Source organism: Heterocephalus glaber, unplaced genomic scaffold, assembly GCF_053883595.1.
Source record: "Heterocephalus glaber isolate CG9 unplaced genomic scaffold, H.glaber_assembly_v1.0 deba00001550, whole genome shotgun sequence".
Classification (NCBI taxonomy): Eukaryota; Metazoa; Chordata; class Mammalia; order Rodentia; family Bathyergidae; genus Heterocephalus; species Heterocephalus glaber.
In genome coordinates this window covers 2,386,616-2,405,878 of record NW_028258343.1, presented here as the reverse complement: position 1 = coordinate 2,405,878, position 19,263 = coordinate 2,386,616, and the positions used below count along the sequence as shown (strand labels likewise).

General features: G+C 37.0%; 1 protein-coding gene and 1 pseudogene across 3 annotated transcripts in view; one reads left to right on the top strand and one right to left on the bottom strand.

Annotated features, from left to right (window-relative positions):
* Window positions 1–19,263, bottom strand: part of Pde7b (phosphodiesterase 7B) — a 344,306-nt gene that overhangs the window by 38,475 nt on the left and 286,568 nt on the right. The window lies entirely within an intron of this gene.
* LOC101716054 (chromobox protein homolog 3 pseudogene) lies at window positions 15,697–16,453 on the top strand (annotated as a pseudogene).

Here is a 19,263-nt window from a genome sequence, read left to right as displayed (position 1 = left end):
CAAATAGCTAGCAGGATTAAGAGTTTGCCTGGTCAGGACCTTGCAGTTGCTGTGTTTCCATGTGGGTGGAGAGGAGGGGGGGGGAAGGGGGGGAGAGAGAGAGAGAAGGAGGAGGAGGAGGAGGAGGAGGAGGCGGCATGAAGAAGAGTAGAGAAATTATAGGAGCCAGAGAAAGATCATTGTATGAAGAAAACCGAGAAAACATCTTTTCTTAGAACCCTAGTGAAGTGCAGCAAGGAGGAAGGTGTGATCTCAAGTATCTCAGGTATGATGAGGACTCAGAGTTGACCATGAACTATATACTTTAAAAGGGCACATTTTATTGTATGTCTACAAGCAATATCTTCCTGAAAGCAATGAGCACATCTAGCACCCAAGTTTTGGTTTTTAAGTACAATTTTTTGTTAAAAGGAATCAGACCATGTTGGTGACATGGCCAGTTCTAGGACTGGGACAGGAAATGTATGAGATGAATGGTAACATCTCGTTATGCCAGAATAAAGGAGCATTTAAAAAATGATAGACTCATTCAAAAATGACAGAGGAGACAACTTGTAAGGGGCCCTTCTGAGCAAGTATGGGGAAATTTGAGCCTCAGAATAAATAATGGAAGAATATATTATAAACCATTGACTGAAATAGGAATCAATGAGTCCATATCATAATAAGCAAGTAAGTGAGTAAATAAATTAGCAAGGAAAGCTTTTCTTTGTAGAACATGCCAATCAATACATATAAAAGAAATAATATAGTTGGAAAATTATCATTTTGCAGCCATCATAGTAATAACCAAATCAGGCCAGAATCCTTAATGGATACTAAAATTATAAAGGAAAACTTAAAAAGCTGTGAGGATAATTACATAATTTCAAAGCATTTCCCTGCAGATGACTTAGTGGGAGAGGAAGGGAAAAATGGCAGTTGTTAGCGACAAATTTACAGGGTGCACCATCTTCACTAGCACTCAGTACTCATGGGAGAGAGAAACTGACAGTTTGCATTTTCTGGTGTAACTCACAAATTGCAGTGCTCCTATCTCAAAATGCACATCTGACTCCAATAGTGAGGAAACATCAGAAAAACCCAGCTTGAAGGATACTCTATGAAACAATCAGCCTGTCCTCTTAAAAAAATGTCAATGTCATGAAACATAATGACAGCATCAGGTATTGTTTCATAACAACAGCTCCCAGAGATAGTACACGAGATGTAATGCTTGATCCTCAGTTGGACCCTGGATCAGAGAAAAATTTCCATAAATAACATTATTAGGATAATTTGTGAAATTTGGATATGGATCTATATATGAGATAATAACACTGTATTTATAAATTTCATGAATGTGATAGTGGGACTACACAAAAGAATGCCCTTGTTTTATGAGAAATAGAGGTTGAAACATTTAGAGATAAAGGGACATGATGTATACAACAAATTCTCAAGTGGTTAAGACAGGAATCAATACCAGTAAGGCAAATATAGCAAAATATAACAATGGTGCATATGGAAAAAGTATATGATTTGTTTGATTCTTGAAAAGTTTATATAAATTTTAAATTACTTAATGATTAAAAGTGTAAGAGAGAAAGTGGGAAGACAGAAATTTTAAACAACATCAAGTACAGACAATTATCATAAGGAATTCTACTGCCTAGGGCAATAAGAAGTGTGATGTTAATTCCATATAGAATGAAATCAGTTCCCTGAATGAATAAATGAAATCAATTATTTCTATGTTACGTATAAGGTAAATCTAAAGGGAAATATTGACTCAAGAATCCATTCCTTTTTTATATTCTATGAAAACTCATATTCTAAAATACTACAGGAAAATTTCCTTGTAATTGACCATATGCCTGTATGTATATAAAAGAATCAGAAGTCAACAAGATAACCTTGAATGATGGAAATATGCCACAAATATAGCAGATTGAGATTTTGGACGATTTATTTTTAAATCTTCTATTGAGTTTTCCAAGTAGTGTAACACTTTAAGCAGATTCATAGTTAAGATAATTGTATTTAAATTAAGTTCCATTTGGTAAATATAGATGACAGGAAATAATGGTTACTATTCACTAAAATTCCTATTTGGACAAAAATACTGTATTATCGAACCAATGATCATATGAGCTGGAGATATTAAGGTTGGAACCATTTTTATCCTTAAACCAAACAAGAAAACAAAAATTTTCACCTTTTCCTTCTATTTTTTAAATGTTGTAGTCAAATACCCATCAACATGACAGACTATAGATCTTTTTTGATTTTTACTTAAATTTTTTATATTTTATTTCTCATGGATTTTTTTGGTGGTAATTTTAATTTTTAAAAGTATTGCACATGGATGTTTTATTTCCTGATGGATTCTTGAGTTATTTGGTAGCCTCTTAAATTTAGAACCTGAAGGTATTGCTTCACTCCCTCCCTCTAGTCCTGGCCTATCCTGTATCTTTGAAGTACAGTATAAGCTCAGATAATGTAACAAATATACACTAATTAAATAAATCTAGCCAATGTCTTTTCACAGTTAACTCTTATGCCAGCCTGTAGGTTTAAAATGTAGTGCATGAAGGTATTCATCATGAGAATATTCAAAGTTTGGCAAAAAATTGGTTGTCACTATGCCTATTCTTTATTTGTGCACTTTCAAACTTGGTGTCTGAGATGGGCAAGAAGACGTCTGTCAAGCTGCAGTATTAACTAGTGGCCAATGACATTTTTCTTTAAAAATGCCAATGACTATGCCATTTAGCACCTCTGTGTAGGTTACTTAGTCAACAAGAAAATGATTCAGAAGTGATGGTACATAGCTATTTATGCAAATAATAATGCTTACTTTTCTTACTTGAGGGCATAGATAAAACTAAATGGAAAAAAATTCTGACCTTAGCCCTCTACAGGTTCATGCAATAATGCAGAAAAGTAAAATTATTTAAATTAATTACTTATCAATCAACTGTCACTTAAGGAGCACCTTGTGCTAAGTGAGATGATGAAAAAAATTAAGATATTAAGAGCTGAAGATACAACTGGGAGAAAAAAATCCATATGGGAAACTATCTGTAAATGAATCTTCATTCTGTATAATAGTACTAGGTGCTGCTTTCTGAAATGTGTTATACAATTACCGAAGAAGTTCTGAAACCTTTGTTTCCAAAAGTACTTTCAGTGGATACCTAACATATTTACTTTGTATTTTTTTTTTTTTTTTTTTGGTACTGGGGATAGAACTCTGGTCCTTGGCACTTGCAGGGCAGGCGGTGGAACCACTGAGCTAAATCCCCCGCCCCCCTAACATATTTACTTTGATAATTAGGAGTATGATGATATGCATTTCTGTATAGATATCTAAATGATTAGCTCTGCTAATTGGTCCTACAAATAGCTCAGCTAAATTCAGCTTAGGAAAATCTATTTTAGAAATGTACTTAGTAATGAAATGCTAAATTTGTTTAAGACATTTATGTAATAAAAAGTCATTATTTAAAGGCATTGACAGTTATTTTAATGTGTCATTGTTTGGATTTTATTGTTCTATGGTCCTCATTTGCAATATTTACACAAAGATGCTCTAGAATGGTTCTTTACCTAATCTTATATAAAAGCACTGACCTTAAATTCATTTTCTGTTCACTTGTTCCTTTCTGTAAATTTCAAATATGTATGTATAACACACTTTTGCACTACTCTGGTACTAATTTTAGGGTTATGAAATTTGTATTGGCACTGATGGTATGGTAATTTTAAAATTTTACAAGTTGTGGTTGGCTTAAATGCAAAAAAATGTTAATAAAATTATTTTCATTTTTGAGGACCTTCTCTGTAGCATGTTTTTATTATAAAGGCTGATGAATGTTGGTACTAGGAGAAAGGGTGAAAGATTAAACCTCATATAAATACAGTGTTTGTGATAAAAAGTTATAAGTATGCCTATATGATGAGGCTTTCTCTCAACTGTGTACCTGGCTCCCTGAGGAAGGTGTATGTCAGCTGTGCCCAGAAGCTGAGCAGTTCGTAGTTGGTTCCATTGTCACTCAGGGGATGCCAAGGACAAAGAAAGTCAGTATGTTTAAATGAGCAGAACTGGCCACAGCAGACTTGGAGATCCAGCTACATAAACCTAATATTAGCACTTTAGAGCACTAGTCCAATGGAATATCTTATTAATATTTTGACAAATGCTCCATGCTTCTAGTTATTGTACTAATTATTATGATGAAATTCCTTGCTAGGTTAGTGGCTATTCATAGCCTTTAAAAAAATTCTTTTAGGATTTTAAATATATCTTGTACCTTACAGTTATTGGTATAAATGACTGATTATACCTTGGGTCAGAAACCATTTCATCAAATTTGTAATTCCCGGTATGTAATGCATAATCATATATATATAATGGAAACAGTAAAAACAATGCTAGCATTTCCCTGTTCTTATCATTTTTTTTATATTCAGAGCCTTTGAGCTCCTTTCTTCCAGATCTTCTTAAATTGACAATAGATTGTTGTAAACTATAGTCATCCCACTGTCTACATGTGTTGAAATATCACACTGTACCCCATTAATATGTTCAACTACTATATGTAATAAAAAGCAATAAATTCAAGTACTTCATAGCAATATCATCATCAAATGCCCTTTTAAAATAAGCCAATTTATAAATAGCAAAATGATAAAACTCATGTATTAGTTTTTGAAATAATTTTTTAAATGAACCCTGAAACAGTGTTGCTGAACCAGGTCTTCCTGACAGTACCCTTTGCTTTAATTGACCACTGCTCTAACACTCAGTTGTGCCCAGTATGGTGCAAAGTTTGCTCTCATTCACAGTTCTGGTTTTCTTATTAGACTGTAAGTTCTTGGAGACCATATTCCTGTTAGTTTTCCACAATGTCCTGCAAGTTATAGGTGTGAAATACATGTGGACAGAATTAAATTACTTTCCTGATGTATGTGCTCCAGTCTAAGTTCAAGAATGCTGAACCCTGGAGAGATCAGGGTGAAATTTCAGTTTTTAGTATTCAGCTTTAAAAAAAGATGAGACAAAATTAATTAATTTAAGTTTCCTGAAGCACAAGCATAGCTTTTTCTTCCTTTTACACATTCTATTAGTTCAGGGTTTGTGGTTTTGTCCAAGATTGCAATTTTATTGAATGCAGACACAAGAGATTCTAAGATCGAAGCAATCTAGACTAAGATGTAATTGCCCTGTAGAAATAATTTTTAAGTAGCCTACTTTAAGAAATGAAAAAAATAATGAGTCTTTGTGTATAAAATGGTATTGATAGGTTTCCAGAATTTACAGTGGAGACTTCTAGCTTTTTTTTTTTTTTTGACTAGGTGTTAAAGATGTTAGTCTCTAAATGAGGCTAGTACTCATTTCAAGTTATTAAACATTTCAATTCATCTTCATGTGTTTTGACCAAATTTCATAGTTTATTCTTGGCTGTAATTACTTCAGTATCCAAATCTCCCCTTTCACAATTTAGCATCTTTAGACATTAAAGTTTCCATTTATTCATAAAAAGAACCAGCTGCCAAAAAATTATTTAAAATAAAATATTATGACTCCTACAGCCTCTCAGAAATCATCCAGTGGTCATAAATGGCCATAATTTGTTTGTTTCTCCCTGTGCATAGTCTCAGAATAAAAATATGGTGAGTGGAAACCAATGACAACCAAATATATTATGTTATCCACAACAGCATCAGGTGTGGACATTTTCTCCCAGGGGCGGCCATGTTCTTAAGACAAAGTCATTGCCAGTGACTTCTGACATCCTGAGCAACTTGATTGAGGTAAAACATAAATTCTTTAACATCAAGGGTATTTGCTTGGGTCAGACACTAATAGAAAAGTAAGAAAACCAGTTGTGAATATTAAAAACCAAATAAAAATATACAGAGCATAACATCATCAACAGTAATAACAAACACCACAAAAAGGAAGGGAGTGAAAAAAAGAAAGAAAGGGAAAGAAAGAAACCCCAACAAAAGTAAAACACATGATAAATTTAACATTTAACTTGGAGTTGGAAACTGATTTGAGTTTAAAGGCTCTAGGATGTTATTTTAAGTCCTACTCATGTAGGTCTTAAATAGAAGGTATTAAAGCCCCATGACTTTAGTTCTGTGTACAGAAAACTCTCACGACTTCTTGATGGCTGTCACTAGGAGAATAGCTTTGTTTCAACACCACCAAGAGTGGGAGGAGGGGGAAGAGAAAAGTCTTTGAGGCAGGGTAAAACTGTTTCTCTAGATCTAACTTTTTAACACTTCAGCCTTTTTTCAATTGCTATTTTTTCTTTCATGTTCTTGACAGTGACAAGAAAACCAACATGGGTGATTTGAGTCACAGAACAGCAGGGATTTCTCCTCCTCCAGATGTCTGCATCACACCTGCTGCATCAGCGGAAGGGAAGCGCTCAAGAGGGTCAGATGTTTGTCCTCCTCAACCACACAGTGCACTGACTTTGGCAAAATCTGTTTTTAGCCTATTATTTTGCCTAACATAAAAATCCATTCCAACCAATAGATAAACTAACTTCAGGGGTCAGGAATAGTTGCAAAACCATTGTTTCCTCTTCTTAAGGAGGAAAAAAGTCAGTAAGCTCTTCAGGCTTCTTTGGGCAGTAAGGTTTCTTAAAATCCCATTTTGAATGAAATTTAAACGAATTAGTAAGAAGCAGATCGAATTTCCTCAGTCCCAAAGAAGAAATACGTGCCAGGCACACTGCGGTTTTATTGAGCCTTCCGCTTCTGAGTTTGAAATGTTTAACAAATCCAGAGTTTTGAGGGCGATGGTTTGTGGTAAGCAAATTGAGGCAGCTGAACTTTTAGTTGATTCTATGTCTCCAGAGGTTAAAAACTGCTGCCTTAACTCCCTAGTTCTCAGCATATATTTAAAATAAATGTGGTCTTTTATCCGAGATATATGTTTGGGCTGTTAAATCTCACTACACAAATTCCAGATGTATGCTGTAATGGATTTTACTTCTTTCCTTTTCTGTCTGCCATTTCACGGCTCCATCCTAGGATATTGGACTAACCCTTTGCCTCTTAGTCATCTGCTTCTATCCATCTCACCCACTACTGACAGATTTATTCCTCCAGTACAGCTCCTACTGTGTCAGCCCCTCTGCTCCAAATCCTACAGTGGCTCCCCAGTGTCTACTTAATTAGGTTTACATTATTTACTCTGGCATTTGTGGCCTTCCACAAGATGATGCCAACTTATTTTTCGATTTTTATCTCCCAAAGTTCTCCTGCAGACAAGTAAGTCTCTGCTCTTATTGTCCCCATGGTTTTCTGCTTCAATATGCAGTCGAATGCCATCTCCACCTGTTAAAACAACATCTGTCCTTCAAAAGCCCACCTCATGACTGCTTCCTCACCTCAGGGTCAGATGCATTCAACACTGCTGTGAGTTCTAATGCTTTTCAGTTGGTATTCTGGTAACTCAGCTTGCCTTAGTAAGGAAATGCTGCACACTCTTGTAAGAGCTACTGGGCAAAGCCAATTGTTATTTATTATGGTGCTTGGTTTAAAAAGTCTTCACTGAAAGAGGAGGTGAAGGAGTGAGGTGATTATTGACTGAAGTGTAAGTGCTTTTCCTAACTACCATAGCACATTACCTGGCTACCATGTACTTGTTAAATTGAATTGTCCAGACCAGTTATGATTCATTTATCAAACACAACAGATGAGGTAATCCTCAGGAAAAGAACTTGAACCTCTCTTTTTTGAATCTGTTGAATTTTCTGGAATGATTATAAGTACATTTTTAGAATGGTGGTAGATTTGTACTGAATTAACTTTACCCAGTAGTAGATGTTTGACTAGGAATTTTTATCATCAAAAACTTGCAGAAAAGGATCTGTTATGCTGCATTCTTTGGAAAGAAAGTGGATTGTGTAAGGTTGGCTCCTTGAATCATATTTCATGTAAGTGAATCCTCTGGCTTAATTAAGTGGGTATTACATGTGGTTAGAGTATAATAGTTTACATGTAAATATCCACCCTTAGTTCAACAGGGAACTCCAGATTTTTACCTGTGCATCAAGACTGGCCTCTTACGGCCCATGGTTCTGTGTGGAACATAGCAGCACTTTATTAATCACATCAATAGCTCTCGCTGTAGGTCATGCTTAAGGAACAAGACATGAAGATGTGAAGATGCCATGGAAAGCTATATGTCTTTACACTGAAGTAGATCAGAGAGCAGAAAAACTTGTTTTAGATGATTAATGTCATGCCCACCTGCACAGGTGCCTGAGCTGACAGCAAAGAAAGACACATGTACTTAATCTTGAACAGACACAACTGGCTATGTCATGTGTTCAGTCATAGCAAGAATAGGACTTGGCACTAAGGGTGATGTAACTGCAAAATACTGAGCACCTACTGAGTGATTTACATTTGTCATCTCATTTAATTTTTATAAAAGTGAGTATTGTGAAGTTGGTATTAATAAGTACATCTTACAGATGACTAAATGGACTCAGGTTTAGTAATTTATCCAAAGGTACAGTAGCAGAGTAGGGGCTGGAACGTGGGTTTGTATAATCTTGAAGATGATTCTTTGTTCATTATATGCTGCTCTTCACAGGAAAGGGCAGAGTACGCACAGGACTCTATTTTCTCTGGGGCACGATGAAGTATTAGTACTTAAGGGATTTCAAATTTTTTCCTTAAAAAAGTATAGTAAAGTAGCTAAATTCACAGAAGCAGAAAGTGCGATGGTGGTTGTTGGGGATGGGAGAAGTGGAAATAGGAAATTGTTCAGTGAGTATAAAGTTTTGAAAATGTAAGATAAAAAAATTCTGGAGATCTGATATAGAACATTGTTCTTACAGGTAACAAGATAGTAAAAAGTTGAGTAGGATCTCCTATGTTATTTACCACAATGAAAGTACACAAAAACAAAGCCAATGAAAGACAATTTTAATACAACTTATAAGTATAAACCTTTTCCAATCAATAAAAATTTAATTAAAGGTTGAAAATTAAAATTGTCAGAATGAGAGATACTGAAATACTAATCTTGAAAAACAGCTCACAAAACAACTACAAAATAACCAGAGAAATCACTTCCTGGCAAAATTTGGATACGATTCTATGAATGTAAGTTTCCTGTGTCACTAAATGTACAAGTGTAATATTAGGAAATGAATAATAAATCACTTGTGGGTTTTAAAATTGAAAACACATGTCTTACTGACAGCAGCTTAATGTGATTTGATTATTATGTTGTTACCCAAAGAAATTTACAGACGGTTGGTGCCTGCAGCTTTGGACAAGACAAACATTTTTGTTGTGTACATAGAGTAGAGCGGCCGCTTGTGGGAAAGGGAAAGAGTGGGAGGCACTTGGGCAAACAGGCTGCTCCAAGTTAAACTCTGGCAGGATGTGCATGGGCCTCTTGTTTAACCATTTTGGGGCCTGAGAGTCACCTAAAATTATACCTGGGGGGCTGTCTGCTGATTGAGAGCGTCTCAGAGCCTAATCTTACTTGTATCACATGACCCAAAGCCTTCTTTCCCTCTCTCTAGAAAACACACGTGTCCTTTATGTGTTATCAAAATACTTCTAGCCACCTTTGTAATGCTAAGTAATATTCTAGTCAGGGATGTTAGTGTAACTGTAATATTCTTCAGTAATTGTCAGGGCCTGAAATGGAAACATGTGAGAAGTAAAGTGAGTTTGTCCTTAGCTACAAGGAAAGGATTCATTGACAAATACCCACTGAGAACACACTGTGTGAAAGATACTGAAGTACTTGAGTATACAGAGCATGCAAGACAGTGTTTCTGCCCTCAGCCACCCATAGGGACATGATGGGATGGGCTCTTTATTCTCTTTACTGCTTTTTGCTTGTTCTTTAACTGTGATGAGTAAGAGAGGTTTTTAGTATAAAATGCCTAGAAATTACAACGTGAACAATGTGAGCAAGAGGAAGTTATTTGTCTAGTGAGTGCTCCACTCTCAAGAATGGGATAATTCACTTTGCCTTCACCCTTGATGGAGTCAGGAGCCTGTCTTTCTACACAGGATAGAGGCAAGGTGGTGCCTAGTAGGTATTTGGGGCCTGTGGCAGGGCAGAGAGGGTGAGAGGACAGAGCGGTAGAAAAGGAATGAGAAAAGGGAGATCAAAAGAGAAGGGACGTTCAAGTACCTGCTGGAGGTGGTCTCAGTGAAAGACAGTCTGCCCAGTGTTTGTGCTGAGGTTTCCCTTGCCTTTTCCTCTCCTGACTCATTAGTGCTGGTCTGCTCAGAACAAAAAGTGTAATTGCTGTGTGTGAACAAGAAGGTATAGAGGAGGGGGAGGCACAGACATGACAGTTACAGGACCAGTTCAGCTAAGGACTTGTAGAGTGACCAAAGGGAAGAGTTGTTTTCGACTGGCTCGTAACTCATGCTTCCCATCCTTTCCTTGACTTCTGCAGACATGAACTGAGGGTTTCCTTTGCTTACACACTGGGCTGGGTGCTGGTGATGCAGCCTCTACCCTCAGCTGGGTCCCTGTTAAGAGGGGAAGCTCACTCTTCTTCCTCCATGGCAGTTAACAGCTGAAGACAGTGGCCTGGGCAGAAATCTCTCCACCCTTCTGGGACCTCCAGTTACCTTCCATTTCTGCTGCTATAACAGAAACCGAAGTCTGGGTAATTTTTAAAGAGAAGAAAGTCATTTCTTATAATACCCGAGGCTGGAAAGTACAAGGCTAAGGGGCCTGCATCTGACGAGGGTCTTTTTACTACATCATCACTTGTCCAAAGGTGCAGGGCGAGGGATAACCACAGAAGAGAGTGCAGAAGAGGCTCGAATTCATCATTTTGTCAGGGACCCACTCTCGAGAAAATGATAACCGCTTTACCCAATTAATGAGGGTAGAGCTCCTTAGGACCTGATCACCCCTGAAAGGTTCCACCTCTCTACACTATTGCACTGAGGATTAAGTTTCCAGCATGTACACTTTGTAGGACACGCTGAAACCACAGTAAGATGGAATAAAAACGTGTAATTTTAGCCAGGTGTGGCAGTGCCTGCCTGCAATCTCAGCACTCTGGGAGGCTGAGGCAGAAGGATCACAAATTCAAGGCCAGCTTGGGCAACTTAGTGACTTATGAGATCCAGTCTCAAAATAAAAAATAAAAAGAGTTGAAGATGTAGCTTAGTGTGAAGGCCCTAAATTCAATCTCCATTACAACCCCTCCCCGCTCCCATGAAGTGTAGTTTTGAGGACGTTTGGCCTAGAATGTGGTTTAAGTGTTGGTTCTTCCACTCCCTAGTCTTTGGGGCAAAATAACTGAAATTAACTCACACATGGGTTAGGACAGCTCGTGTGTAAGGACAGCTCCAGTCAGAATGCAAACATCATCTGGAAAAATTTACTTAATGAATAAATGAATACCTTAGTTTGAATTTGTTTGTAATTAGGCAGGCAACGCCAGATGGGTAGGTTCTGATGGGAGTGGCTGAAGGAATAGCCTGAAGCTTGGGGCTGTGTCTCAGAAGGGGAGTAATGGGGAGGCTGGGCTTTGGGATGAATGGGAAAATGGGATGAAGGGACCCAGGAGGAGAAAGTCAGTGTTTGGGTGTCTTTTGGGGAGTCTTCCTGGTCCTTGTCAGGAACTAGTGTTCTGTGGCGGGCACCCCACAGCACTGCCACCCCAATTCATGTTCAATAAAGCAGTTATTCATGGACATCAGGATGGGTCTACAATTCTTGTCTCTTTTACCTACTAAACCATCAGTTCCTTGAGAGCGGAGGTTATACCTTATTTAACCTTTAATTCCCAGCACTTAGCACAATGGAATGAGTAAAGAAGGTGTGAAAATCAAAGAAAAATGTCATCAACTTGGTAATTTTGTCCCCAGAGTCCTAGTTCTTGTAGTATATAACCTGAACTACTAATACCGATCATTATCTTAGGTTTAGAAGCAGAGAAGCAGTGTACCAAAACCTAAGAAACTCAGTGGAAAATTTATAACGAGTAGGACAGGCATTAAGACAGTTCCCACGCCTTTCATGAACTGATACTTTCTCTGTCACATGCCCTAGAACTAATTTAAAAAATCAGGGTCAACTTGAAGCTGAGGCGAGGGTTTTAGGCTTTCCATCTTTGCAAGTCAAGCCTGGTTAGTTATTTTTGAGGATCAGTTTTCTGATGAGAATTAAGGGGATGGATGTTAAATCATCAGTATGGTGACACATATGAAGCATATTTGATTTACAGATCTGCGGTAAACCAGTTTTCCAAATGAGTAGAAATGAGTCTCTTTTTTCCAAATGCCAGTCCCTAAAAGCAGGACCTGCCCAGCTTCTCAGTGTCCCGAGAACACTCAGTAATGACAAGTGGCAGTCTGTCCTCTTGATGACCTGTTGATTTGACAGACTCTACACTGTTGGAGAATGCAAAGTGAGGAGCGTCCTCTTTGGAGATCATCCAAACTCTTCTCCAGGTGTCAGAAGCATCACAACTGGGTGCAAAGGTCAGAAGTCGGTTAAGTTTCAGGTCCTTTGCTTTGGAAAGTTTTCATTAATTTTTTTCTCTTTCTTGTACATCCCAGTGAATGCTGCATTTGCAAATTTCTCAGCACGACTGGGTCAAAACCCACTCAACATTATGCCAAGAATCTGCTTTTAAAACTATGCTGTCAAAATTTGCTGTCTTGAGAGGCTTAGATCATTTAAAAGGTATCTGATTTGCAATAACAAGATTTCTAATTATGCTGAATTTCAGATTCTTTCAGGAGCCCCAACTCTGAAATATTTTTCTTAAGGGCAACCAAACTTTTTGAAATTTAAGAATGCTTATTCTTTACCAACTTTAAGAGAAACTTAATGGTTAACAAGCCATAGACAATAAAATATCGATAATAATAAAATAATAAATGGGATATTATAATAACTTTAGAAGCTGTATTTTATGTTTAAGGCACTTTAAAAAATTCCAAAGATAAATAAAAATCCCAAAGTGGCTTCATAACTAATGAATAACTTAAGACATAAGTGAACCTAAGAGTGCTTTTGGGGTTTATGAATTCAGTATGGGAGGCCTTACTCCATAGGAGACATTTGGGAAATGTTGGGGGGCATGTATAGCTGTGGAAATGATGGAAAGGACCAGAATGGAATTTAGTGGAAGAGAGTCAGACATGTTCCACACAACAAAGAATTGTCCTGCATCTTTAATTTAATTTTTCAGAGGCTGACCAGGTATTTGTGTAGGTGAAGAGCCTGTTTATAATAATATGAACCTGGAACTTAACTCTGCTTCTGTTTTATGTATAAGCACAAAGTATTCTTTTGCACAGTTTTAGTACTGACTTTTCAGGAATGCAACTACTATGTAAATTAAGGAAAGAACGTAGTTTTGTCAAGGGAGGGGAGTGGGGCTTAGGGAGGAGGAAGAGGAAAAGGAGGAGGAAGAGGGGGACGAGAGGGAGGAGGAGGAGGGGGGGGGAGGAAGGGAAGTGGTGGACAGAACTATTCCAGGCACTGCTTTCCATGTTTGGAAATGACCAGTGGCAAAACTGCTTAGAATATCTGACCGTGTTTCCACATAATACACCTGTGTTGAACTACATTAGTAGTTGACACCTCTATGGATATGCACATATTCTACATGGAGCTGCAAAAACTTCTCCATCATTACGCCTCCTAGGGTGGTTGTGTCCAAGCATTTGCACATTAAAAACATTATTTAAATCATAAATTACTTTTCTCGTATATAAGAATACAGTTAGAGTTTCATATATTTTTGAACTTAGATGAATAAGTAGGCTACAGATTTTCTTAAAAGACAGTAAAAAATCATTATAAAATATATGACTAAAAGGAGGCATTGGGTCTGAGAGGATTAAAAACCATTTTACTGGATAAAACTTCACTGATGGGGTGTTGAAGTAGTAGGCTCCTGTCTGAACTATGGAAAGACCCTTCCAGAATACAGCATTTGGTCTGAGTCTCACAGTTCCAAGCAAGAGCTAATGAACTTCAAAGCAAGTTCATTCCTCCACTTGCCTTTGTTTTGGTTTTTATCACATCTGCCTACATTACTATTTACTTAGTACTTTTGCTTTAAAAATTGAATAAATTCATTATCACTTTTATTCATCTTACATAAACTTGGTATCAATAAAAACACATAAAATGTGCTAATTGTATTTTTCCTAGCACATGTTAAAATAAATACGTAATGATTAAAGCAAAGGAAAAAAGTTGTTTCTGTAACAAAAACACCGTCTTGTACAGCTGTTAGTACATGCACCACACTTTGGGAAATGGTGCTATAAAAGTTTAAAGGTTTGGAAAATCAGACTGAAGGACCAAGAATGATCCAGTCATACTCCTTAATTTTCCTTGTTCTTTAGAAAGGACCTGTCATTTTCCTAAAAATGTATCCTAAAAATTATATTTTAAAATATTGTCTGATTACAAATACAAATAAAGTAAAAGCAGAACGGATACAGGTGATATACCAGTAGTACCTATATCATGTAACATTGATAATCTTCCTGAAGACACTTGCTCTGACTTGGAAATGAATTACATATGTTCCCTAAGGGTTAAGATGTTGGAATCTTCAATGGTCCCCAGTGGAGCAACTTTATGAGGTGATGGGAGCTTTAAAGCACGGAGCCAAGTGGAAGGTCATTAGATCATTGGAGGTACGGTCCTCAGAAGGAATTAAAGTAGTTCTGATGGTGAGTTATTATAAAAAAGGGCAAGACTGGCTCTCTCCATCCTCTCCAGTTTTCTTCCTCTGCCACATATGACTGCTGTCTCCTGCACACACTCCTGTTGTGATGCCACTCATCATGTCACACAGCCAAGAGAGCCCTCTTCAGAGCTGAGCAGAGCTTTTGAACCTCCAAAGCTGTAAGATAAATCAGCCTCTTTTATTTATAAAGTTTTCAGTTTTAGGTATTTTGTTATAGCAACAGAAAACAGACTAACACAGTACCCTTTACTGCACTCATCTTTGAAAGACTTCTTATAATAGGGCAAAACCCCAGCCGCTGTTGTCAGCATGTTATGTGTAATGGAGTAAGACATCCATAGCAACAGATCTTTTCAAATAAACAACTTAATTTGTTTATTCATTCAATAATATTTGTCATGGCCTCACTGGGTACAAAGCATTGCTTTGGGTTCTAGGATGCAGCAGTGAACAAAATAAAGTCATTTTCTTTGTGGAAGTTACACTTCATTAACATACTATAAAAATGAAAGCAAAATTGGTTTCCATTGGTGTTGAGAAGGAAATAAGGATATGATATGAAACTCTACATTGATTTGGTGGCTACAGATTAGCATCAGGGGATATGCATAGCAGATCCTGTCATTTGGCATTAATTTTATATATTGAAGTTCTTTTAATGTCTGTTTGCATAGGTTTTCTAACAATATATTATTTTGTTGATGTTTTGTACATATTTTTGAGTTCCATTTAATATTACATTCCAAAATTTAAGAAATAGAATTAAGAATTTCTTAATTCTTCAGCCCAAGTTTTAATGTTTCATATATAATTTAAATTGTCCTTAAATCACATTTGGGTCATCCCATCCTCTTCTTCATGCCATTAATATCATTGATAAGTGGTTGCCAGAGCCTCTTAATTATTATTTTAAAAAGTATAGCCTCGGATGTGAGTGCGGCTGCAGGTGCGCAGGCCCAGACGCTGCAGACCCGCGGAGCGAGCATCCCAGGTGGTGAATAGTAGCTCTGCAAGTCTGCAATAAAAAATGGCCTCCAATAAAACTACATTGCAAAAAATGGGAAAGAAACAAAATGGAAAAAGTAAAAAAGTTGAGGAAGCAGAGCCTGAAGAATTTGTGGTAGAAAAAGTACTGGACCGTCGTGTAGTGAGTGGGAAGGTGGAGTGTTTTCTGAAGTGGAAGGGATTTACAGATGCTGACAATACATGGGAACCTGAGGAAAATTTAGATTGTCCAGAATTAATTGAAGCATTTCTTAATTCTCAAAAAGCTGGTAAAGAAAAAGATGGTACAAAAAGAAAATCTTTACCTGACAGTGAATCTGATGATAGCAAATCAAAGAAGAAAAGAGATGCTGCTGACAAACCTAGAGGATTTGCTAGAGGTCTTGATCCTGAATGAATAACTGGTGCCACAGACAGTAGTGGAGAATCATTGTTTCTCACGAAATGGAAAGATTCAGATGAGGCTGACTTGGTGTGGGCAAAAGAGGCAAATATGAAATGTCCTCAGATTGTAATTGCTTTTTATGAAGAGAGACTAACTTGGCATTCTTGTCCAGAAGATGAAGCTCAGTAACTTATATCATTTATATATATATTTATTTATATATATAAAATGGGTCTTGGGGTTTGATTCACTAGTGTGAAAAAAACAGCATTCTAATGAAAATCAAGTTTAATATGTTGGTTTTGAAAGTATTTGGGGAAGCTGTTGGGTTTTGTTTTGCATCAATAGCACTGGTTACTTTGAACAAATAAAAAGCTTTCTGTAGTTGCTTCCTTTATCAGAAAAAAAAGTATAGATATTAATTTTCTTAGTCTTCTCTATTTAAGACACTTGGAAATAATCTTGAAAGGTGATTTAAGGTAGTGAGAACTATTCAATTAGAGAATTTAAAAATACTCTAAGGCAATCATTCTTGTCATCAGGCTCTGGTGACACAACTTATTATTAATTTTCATCTAGTGGGTGTTTCTTACATATCCAGCTATTAATGTTAGATGAAATTCATCCATTGTATTCTTCTGTTAGTCATTTCCAAAGACCTGAGATAAAAACCCTGTGCTTTAGATTATTTTCAAAATCTTGGGTGGCACCACAGGTCTTTGTCAGTTCAGCAAGTGGAAATTTTAGCAATAAGAAAACTCAATACTTCACAAAGCTTGTTTTGAAATTTGGGTTAATAATTTCTGTTTAAAATAATTGACTCTGAAGCATTTTAAGATTATGAGAAGTTGTGAGTCACCAAAGAAGAACTAAGTTATGCCCCAAATAGTTTTTTTTTTTTTTTTTGGTTAGGAGGTTTGAATTATGCTATAATTCTTTCAAAACAAGTTATCCATGCTTGGCAATTCTCCATTAAGGGAATACTCAACTGACTAGAATTTGCTTGAGTTTCAATATATTAAGCAACCTTTATCTTTTAAGACTCGTCCTTCCGAGGCATCACCATTTTCTGTGAAAATGATTCTTTACATGAATATTAAGCTATTTTGGCAATGGGCCAGGCATGGTGGTATACATCTGGAATCCCAGCTACTTGGGAGGATGAGGCAGAAGGACTGCAGGTTTGAGGACAGCCTGTTCAATTTAGCAGGGCCGTGTCTTAAAGAAAGGGTCGGGGATTTAGCTCAGTGTGAAGGCCTTAGGTTTAATCCCTAGTAACACACACACACACACACACACACACACACACACAGATATTTTGTAAGTGGTATAAAGAATGCTAAAATTTTGGAGACTTGGTATTACCTCTTAAAGAATATTGCAAATGGGAAGGGACTCTAGAGATAGAGGGAAGAGGGAAGGAGGGGAAGGGAAAAGGAATAAAAAGAATTAGGACATGTTAAGTACATATACCTACTCTCTAAGATGAATGTAAACACCATGTAATGCAAACATGCTAAAAAATAAGTAAAAATTGAAATGGAAAAAGTAAAATTTAACAGAAAAAGAATAATTATTGCTATAATGAAGAGGAATAAATGTGACAGCGGAAACATTATAAGAGATGAGATTTTTTAAAGAAAGGAACTTTTGTTTCTTAGTGCTGCTAGAGCTAAGCAATAATAGTGTCTGACACAGAATATGTGCTCAGTGAAAATCTACCACAAGAGTAAATGAAAGGACAGGAATATCCCAGCAGCCCTACTGGAGGGTGGCAGAGGCATTGCAGGGGCATGATAGAAGATGATCTCTAGAGTCCACAGGAAGGCTTTGTCACTGGACAAGCCTCGTAGGGCTACGTGATTTCTGTGTCTGATGACTGTATGTCTTTGGTGTCAACAGAGGATCACGATAATTAATGAACCTACCATGTTTTCAAGAGGAGTAAATAAGACCATGAACCTAAAGTGCTTAGCACGTTGAATATCTTCAGTAAATATTACCTAATTTAGAGCTACAATATACAATTGTACAATTGTACATTCTATGTTGCTACCAGATTTAGATACTGGATTTTCTATGCCACAAATTTGAAAGAGAATTGAATACTGAGAGCAGGGTAGGTGTTTTTTCTAAAGCGCATTGATAAAGAGGTATTGATTTTAGGATGGAAGGTTGGGGTAGGGTGTTGAAGAGAGTGAATTTTCCTGGTACACTCAAGAATAACTGGCCACTTCTTTGTAACTTAATTTTAATATTAAATAGAAGCAAACACTTGACAGGAAAAGATATGAAGAAGAGAAAATGTGTTTTTCTTTACTCACAAGCTTTCAAAAATTCACCTTTTTTCCCCCAGTACTGGGGATTGAACCCACAACATTTGCATTGAGCTACATTCCTGGCCCCTTTTAAATTTAAAAAAAAATCAGAGACAGGGTCTTGATAAGTTACTAAGATGGGATTGATTACAGGTGTGTTCCACCACATCCAGCTTCCATTTTTTTTTCCAGTGTAAATTACATACTCACTCAAGAAGTTCTCTGGTCTGGTTCTATTCAGTCCTTATCGGTTTAGTACAGGTTTTAGCCTGATTTTGCATCGACTTGATTACCTTCCCTGAAACCATGCAACTCCCTCCCTTCAACACCACACACTCACTGTAGGACCCTAAGACAGTCATCCTTTGAAAGGACCCAGCATTTCCCCACTGCTGGTCTTTATTTTGAATGCATAGTTTTAAAACTTCCAATTACAAAAGTCTAATCATTGTTCAAGTGCCAATGCCACCCTTTCTATGAGGTCCCTCACTAGAATGTCCAGTGCTTTATCCACTGGGTCCTCCAGGGCACCCGCTGCTTCATCTGGTGTTCTAGTGAGTCACACAGTAGCCTTTTCCTAAAATATTTCACCATCTTTTATCTTGTCTAGCGTATACTCTGGCATGCAGTAGTTGCTCAATAAATGGAAATTGTTTAATCTAGTTTGTCTTTTCTCCTTAAAAAAAAGGAGGGGGAATTTATTTTAGGCCTTCCATAGGGAAGATTTTATTTCCCTGTTTTTGTGGTGCTGGAGATCAAACACAGGGGTTTATGCATGGTAGTAAAGTAAATCATGCTCTACTGCAGAACTACATCCCTAGCTTTCAAG